The sequence below is a fragment of the Chenopodium album genome, chromosome 1 (genome assembly GCF_948465745.1).
Source record: "Chenopodium album chromosome 1, dcCheAlbu1.1, whole genome shotgun sequence".
NCBI classification, from domain to species: Eukaryota; Viridiplantae; Streptophyta; class Magnoliopsida; order Caryophyllales; family Amaranthaceae; genus Chenopodium; species Chenopodium album.
In genome coordinates, this window is record NC_137834.1 from 57,557,847 (window position 1) to 57,564,947 (window position 7,101).

The following is a 7,101-nucleotide window of genomic DNA, read 5'->3' on the forward strand; positions in this document are numbered from 1 at the left end:
AGACCTAAACATTAATTCTCATCTCTCGATTCTTGAATCAATATTGTCAAACTCATGCATAAAAGATAGGCCTAATCTAGTCACAGAGCATTAAATCAATCAATAGGAAATTAATCTAGCATTTATAATTGACAACAATAAATTACCCCTTCATATTATTTATGGATCCCCATAAACCCTAGAAATTAGACTACTCACACATATTAAAAACTAAACTAATCAAAGCAATTAAATAAGTCATGGTGAAAGGAATAAAATAAATAACTAAGATTAAGGGAAGAGAAATCGTTACCAAAATAATCTGGAATTAATCAAAGAAATAAAAACAAAGGTTTTGAGAGAGAGAGTTTAGAGAGAGAAGTCTAAGTAGTGAGAGAAAGACTAAGGAGGAAGAAGTAGAAGTAGTCCCCCCATTAATCCGTACAAAAACGTATTTAAACAAAACTAAAAACAACTCCTAATTAGAAACTAATTGCTCGTCAAAAACACTTCTCCAGAAACACGCGCCCGATCGGGCTAGAGGCCGCCCGATCGGGCGCGCCTTTTTTCTCGCATGCTCTTCTCGCTGCATCGCCCGATCGTGCTAAGCCTCGCACGATCAGGCGCGCCTCGGCTTGCTGCGCATCCTGCCCTTGCACGCATCCGCCCGATCGGGCGTATGCTTGCCCGATCGGGTCTGGTCTTCTTCTCCAAGGCTTGGACTTCGATTGGGCTAGATTTCTCGGCCCAATCCATATTTCCTCTCGGGTCTCGAATACATGGTCCAATTGCCTCGTGATCCAAATAACCGAGCCCTTAATCACCGGCTAGATGACTCTAGCCGGCTTTGGGCTCCAAAAGTGGTCGCGTTCCTCCAATGCTCGTAGTTGCTTCATAAAAATCCCGGGAAAATGCTCCAAAGGTGCAATTCCCTGCAAAACTCAACCAAAACTACGAAAACACTAGAAAACACATATTAGTAATAAAAGTGGCCCGAAAGAGCCAAAAACACTACTAATAATGACCACGGGACGGGGGTAAAACACTATATAAAACAGACATATCAATTACCCTTTCATATTATTTAAGGATTCCCATAAACCCTAGAAATAGAACTACTCACACATATTAAAAACTAAACTAATCAAAGCAATAAAACAAGTCATGATGGAAGGAGTAAAGTAAATAACTAAGATTAAGAGAAGAGAAATCGTTACCAAACTAATCTGTATTAATGGAAATAATAAAGAACAAGATTTGAGAGAAGAGTTAAGAGAGAGAAAAATCCTAAGTAGAGAGAGAAAGTCTCCGAAAGAAGATCCTCAAAATTTCCGTACAAAAATCCTACTTAAACGCTTTCTAAAACAAAAATTAAGATTAAACTAATCAGGTCTTATAAAAACGCGCGCCCGATCGGGCGAAGGGCCGCCCGATCGGGCCCGCCTTTTTCTTCGCATTCCTTCTCCGCAGCATCGCCCGATCGTGCTAGACGCTCGGACGATCGGGCGCGCTATAGCACGCACAGCACCAATGCCTTTCCGCGCCCGATCGTGCTAGAGGTTGCCCGATCAGGCCCTTGCTTCACTTCGAGGCTCGGACTTCGATTGGGCTTGATTTCTCGGACCAATCCGAATTTCCTCTTCGGGTCTTGAATACTCGGTCCAAAGCCTCGGGATTCCAATTACCGAGCCCTTAATCATCGGCTCTCACCGATCCTGGGCTTCAAAAGTGGTCGTGTCCTTCTAGCTTCCAAAGTTTATCCATAAAGCCCGGGAAAATGCTCCAAGAGTGCACTTTCCTGTAAAATACAACTAAAACTACGAAAACACTAGAAAACACAAATTAGTAATAAAATTGGCCCGAAAGAGCCAAAAACACTACTAATTACGACCAAGGGACGGGGGTAAAATACTATATAAAATAGACACATCACCAACCACAACAAACCTCCTCATCTTCCGACCCTTCTTTGGTGGAAATTAAAGCAATGTTGGTTAATATGCAGAAGCACATGGAGAGTAGAGATGCGACAATTGATTCAATCCTAGCGCACAATAAAATTGTAGATAATCAAATTGCGCAACTTTTCGCTACTCTACAAGCCCGCCAACAGGGAGCTCTGCCGGCACAGCCGACCAGGCGTACGGATCAAGCATATGCAATTACTCTAAGGAGTGGTTCAAACTATGAAGGGCCCCCTATGCCCAGAGTTGATGAACCTATTTTGTTAAATAATGCTAATCTTGATTCCGTTAAACCTGACAATGTAGTTAATAGCCCTGCAGGGCTAAAGCATAATACTAACCCATCTAAATCTACATTGCAGGGTACGACTCTGGAGAAGGTGGCCACTCCAGATAAGAGCAACAATGCTCCAAAGTCAATTATCAAACTTCCATTCCCCAATCGTCAATTGAAGACAAACTTGGATAAGCAGTTTGGTAAGTTCTTGGAGATGGTGAAAGATTTGAAGGTAACAGTTCCTTTCACTGAATTAATCACACAAATTCCTTCGTATGCAAAATTTATGAAAGAAATATTGAAAAGGAAAAGGTCTATTAGTGAGGTAGAGACAGTAGCTTTCACTGCAGAGTGTAGTGCCGTACTTCAAAATAAATCTCCACCTAAATTAAAAGATCCGGGTAGTTTTTCTATCCCTTGTCATATTGGAAATTTAATGATTGATAATGCATTGTGTGATTTGGGTGCTAGCATTAGTGTCATGCCATTATCTGTGTGTTCCAAACTGAATATGGGTAAATTAAAATCTACTAATATTACTCTACAAATGGCCGACCGTTCTTTCAAATACCCCTTAGGTGTTTTAGAGGATGTCCCTATTAGAGTAGGTAAATTTTATATACCTGTTGATTTTGTTGTTCTTGATATGGCCAAGGATATGCAAACCCCAATTATTTTGGGTAGACCATTCCTCAACACTGTAGGAGCAATCATAGATGTAAGAAGTGGCAAGTTAACACTATCAGTAGGGGACGAAAAAATTGTTTTTAATCTTAATAATACCCCTAAAATCCTCATGAAAGAGGAGAAGTATTTTAGTGTTAATGTGGTTCATAATTATTCTAACAAGCCCCAAGCTCTTGAAAAAGATCCCTTGGAGGCGGTATCTTGTGTTGCATCCCTTTCAAATGAGATAGACAAATGGCATAAGGAAGTTGATGCAATAGAAAGAGCCCTCTACACTATTGGTCTTGGTTTCTATGAGGAAAAGGTGGAATCAATCAAGCAAGTTGTGCAATCTGAGCCTACGGTAAGTGTTCCGCCAGATCGAGTTGCAAGTGTTGAATGCAATGACAATTTGAAGCAACACTCGATCAAAGAAGGATCTTTGGTGCGTAGCATTGAAGAACCCCTTACCCAAGTCAAGGAGGATCCACCAAGCGTTAGGCCAAGGGTCCTAGTTTTTGTACTTGGTAAGAAGGTCGTGCGGGACCTAGATAAACAAGCGCTTTGTGGGAGGCCACCCGTATTTTTAATGCTTTTTAGACTAGTTTTTCTTTTTTTTTTTATGCGAGGAGAGATGAGGGAATTTAACGATTTTTATGAGTTTTTGTACAGTTTTGAAGGAAAAGAGTTAGCCAAAATTTGAAGAAAAGAAGAAAATACGAAATTCGTCAATTAGCCACGGGCCCGACCAGGCGCGAGAGCAAGGTCCAAAAATTGAGTGTTTTCGCCCGACCGGGCGATGGGCGCCCGACCGGGCGCGAAACCCGTCGTATACGGACATATTTGTCCGCCCGATCAGGCGACTCTCGCCCGACCGGTCGCGAGAAAGGGCGAAATTTCGAGCGTTAGATCGCCCGATCGAACGAAGGGCGCCCGACCGGGCGCGAGAACTGACGCAAATCGGGCATTTAGATCGACCGAGGGCGAATGTCGCCCGACCAGGCGCGAGAGCACAGCGAAATTTTCCAATTAGATAACTCAACCGGGCGAGCCTCTGCCCGACCGGGCGCAACGGACCCGACGCCTTTTCTTCTTCTTTCTTCGTCCCTTTTTCTCATTTCATTCTTATTTCTCCATAACTTTCTCTCTCTAAAACTCAAATTCTCTTTACCTTCTCTCTAAGATTTCTCCTCCATTCCTCAACCAAATTCAAAGCTTTTTACATATCTTTAACCCCCTCTTCATTCTCTACATTTCCATATAAAAATTTTCAGATTTTATTCAAATAAATTTTCATACCCATTTCTACCATGGCTTCAAAGAGGGCTCGGTCTATTTTCGGTAGGAGCTCTAGTTCGAGGGAGGAATACGACCCGGATTTGCAACTCCCGTACTGGCCGACGATTAGTATTGCTAGCCGAGAGCAAAAGGAGCTGCTAGAACACTTAATCGGGCTCGAGGTAATTCCTTCTCGATGGTTACACCGCCCTACTTTAGAATCATTTGGTTTGTATGATTTTGTAAAACGGTTTTTAAATGACATTGGCATGAGAAATTTGTTGATATGCACTATCCTACATTCCGAGAACTAACTTGTGAATTTTTGTCTTCTTTACAAGTCGTAAGTAGTAGAAATGGGCCGAATTTAATTTTTAGGTTGAACAATAGGAATATTAGTTTAACTTATGTAGAATTTTGTAAATTATTTGAATTAAATTATGAATTACCTCACCAATGGCATACGGACTATAAAATGGGTGACATATATCATGCTTTGACTGGTTTGCCTACTCCTGACCCCCAACATGCTAGTACCAAACCTATTCACCACCCTGTCCCAAAAATCTGGCAAAGATTTGCGGGTTTGTGTTTTTTAGGTAGGAACGAGCCCCATAATGCCCAAACCAACGAACTAGCTGTTATAGGACACTATGTGTATGGGTTCGGGAAATTGAACATAGGTAGATATATTATTCACCATCTGAGCAGGCATGCCACGACCAGTACCACATCTTGCACCCCCATCCGTTTAGGAGGCCTTATCACTCGAATAGCAGTGAAAAAGGTCGGTTTTGTAGTGGATGGACCCACCAACTGACCAACTGTGGACCAGATACCTATATGACTGCTAGGTATTTTGAGGATTTGGGGTGGGTACGACCGGATAGCGAGCAGACACCCTTTTGGTGTATTAGGACTGGGAGCGAGCAACCTTTGCCCATCTTTCCCCTACCTAGTCCTGACTTGACCGCCTTTCCCCCAGGGCAACCATCTTACACATACGATGTTTTAGTTGCCAACGCTAGGGGGCAAGCACCACCACCACCACCCCAGCCTCAGCCCGAGGTGGCATTCTCTCCACCTCGCATGTCTCACTCCGTCCCTCATGTTGACTCTGACCCAGTTTGGGACCTTCATAGTATAGTCAGGCCTTAGGACGTATCGAGCATTCCCATACTGACCTTAGGAGGATGGTAGGCTCCATAGACCAGAGGTTAGGATACCTAGAGATGAACCAGGGTAGAGCTCTCTACCCTATGTACGATGATTATGCTCGTCGGGGCAACATTCCCGACGACGCTATTCACCCTGACTGGTTTCAGCCTCCACCCCAGGGATACGATAGGGATCCCACTGCCCATGGTATTTACACTGACTATTCTGCCTTCCATGGGTACGGCCAGGACATTCCTTTCGGGGGACCGGCGGGGGGGGAGTTTTCATGCTGATTATTTTGGTGTTAGCTCTTCTGCTGTTTTGATTCTTGGTATATGATGATAAGCATTGTGGATTAGTTGATCATGATTTGATGTTTGATTGCCTTGGAACCTTAACATGCGTCAATTTTGTCCAACTACTTGTGAATATAGTGCTTGACTAGTTGATTTGATTAGGAATGTGTGTTAGTTCCTGGTATGTCAAAGAATTTGAGTATTGGTTTGCAACTATTAGTAATATTTATATGATTCATTATTATGCACATTGAGGAGGACGAAAGCGTTCATTCTTTTAGGTAGCCTCCAGATGATTGTAGATACATTTGTTCCCTTCTTGCTACACATGTTGTTGCCTTGACTTTTTGTTGTTTATTAGCCACATTACAAGCCTATTTTGCCTCATTGGTTACTAGTCCCAAGCTTGGCTTGGGGGAGCTATTAGTGAGTAAGGTGAGGGAGTTTGTAGTGTGCTTATTATTTGCACAATTTGGGTGGGTTTTTGAGATGTTGTTTTGTTTTTTATCATGTTTATTTTTGATGAGTTTGAGAGTTATATTTTCTTGGAAAGAAATAAAGCATGATGTTATGAAAAAAAGAGAAGTTCAAAGAAAAAAAAAATGAAAAAGAAAAAAAATAAGTGAACTTCAATAGAAAAAAAAAAAGCAAAAAAAAAAAGAAAAAAATGTTCAATGTTCAAATGTTCTAGTTGGAGGTTGATTCAAAAGAAAAAAAATAAGAACTTCAATAAAAAGTTCAAGTTTGGAAATAAAGTTTGTTTATTCACTCCACTTCTTCATTATTATATTTTTATGAGTGATATGTAAGTGTTGGGATTGTTTATTATTGATTGGAGTATGTTTGGTGGATTTTTGTTAGAGTTGGTTATGTGGGAAATGTTGATCATTATTTATTTTGATCATGGGTTTTATTAGGATTTGCTCCCTTAAGCATCTTTTCTCTCACTTGTTCCCAAATGATTCCTACCCTTTACCCTAGCCTTACATTACAAGCTTTAAAGACCTTCCGACCTTTGTGCATAGAATTGTATGAATGTGAAAGTGTTGTTTATCAATGCAAGTTATTATTTGACATATTTCGAGTCGACTAGTAGGATTGAGCGTTCATTGTTTTATACACACGAGAGTGTGAGTTGGGAGGGCATTGTTCACATAAAGGGGTTTGATGGAGAGCGATCGAGTACATCTTTTACTCGCCACAAAAATGAGAGTTGAGTGTGTGAGCACTAGTCTTGAATTCTATATGCTCTTGTGGTTTGCTCTGTTTGACAATTGTTAGGGAGGAAAGGTAATTGGATGGATTTGATTGGTCGATTTTGAAGCATGTTTATTTGATTTACCCTGAATCGTTTGTGCTTGATTTTTACTTTTTGGGGTGAAGCATATTTATTGATTCAATGATGAGATCTTTGCTTAGGGACAAGCAAAGGTTTGGCTTGGGGGAGTTTGATGTGTCTATTTTATATAGTATTTTACCCCCG